We start from the raw sequence: 1,168 nt of genomic DNA on the forward strand, positions 1-1,168 counted from the left end.
GATTCGAACCCGCCACCTTAGGTGTATGTGGCTGGCGCCTTAGCCGCTTGAGCCACAGGCGCCGAGCCAAAACATTTACTCTTTAAAAGAGGGAAGCGATTGAAACCTGAAGCGCACCTGCAGATTCACAAGGTTCATATAGCTAAGGCCTTGTGTCATCAGTTCACAGTAGCTCTCTTCCCCCTAACCATGTTCCCCATTTCAGACTTGGATCCTCTCCATGTCTGGGCTCAGGGCTTGGCTGTGAGTTTATTCAACACATCACGAGTGCTCCTGTGTGCCAGCTGGTATCTTATCACTTTGGATACATCAGGTACAAAGTAGGAGCAGTTACCTTCCCTAGTGAAATCTGGCCTCATAGTAACAGTGGCACCTTTAGGCTTCTGGGCTATAATTAGGACTTAGGTTTTGGTGAATGAGGAGCAGAGGTGGAAAGGGACAGTTGTGATTTTTCCAATCACTCTATTAGTTGTTAGTCAAAGTAGATTGTGAGCAAATAAGAATTCCAGCTCATTCCTTATTTTTTATTTTATTTTTGAGACAGAGTCTCAAGCTGTCGCCCTAGGTAGAGTGCTGTGGCATCACAGCTCATAGCAACCTCAAACCCTTGGGCTTAAACCAGGTATCCTCAAACTATGGCCCACAGGCCACATGCGGCTCGCCGAGGACATTATCTGGTCCGCTGGGTGTTTTTGCTGCCACTGCTTGTCCTGCTTAGCAGCTGACTCGTCCTGGGGCCCGCAGTCCAACCCTCCAGTGGTCTGAGGGACAGTGAACTGGCATAAACAATCCTTTTGCCTCAGCCTCCCAAGCCGCTGGTACTATAGGTGCCTGCCACATCACTTGGCTATTTTGTTGTTGTTGTTGTTATTGTTTGGCGGGCCTGGGCTGGATTCGAACCCGCCAGCTCTGGTGTATGTGGCTGGCGCCCTATCCGCTTGAGCTACAGGCGCTGAGCCTCATTCCTTATTTTAATTTAACCTAAATGTGTGCTAGAATGTTTTAGAATAACATTCTGGTACCTGATTTAATTTTGTTTAAAAATGATTTAAAAATCCTTCAGTGGAATTACACCTTACTCAGTAACCAGTTTTTACAAACAGTACATGGGGTAAAAACTAATCAAAACTACTTTTGAAGCTCTTCAAATTTTGTTTTGCTTATTATC

The sequence above is a fragment of the Otolemur garnettii genome, unplaced genomic scaffold (assembly GCF_000181295.1).
Source record: "Otolemur garnettii isolate 467f Iridium unplaced genomic scaffold, OtoGar3 scaffold00162, whole genome shotgun sequence".
NCBI classification, from domain to species: Eukaryota; Metazoa; Chordata; class Mammalia; order Primates; family Galagidae; genus Otolemur; species Otolemur garnettii.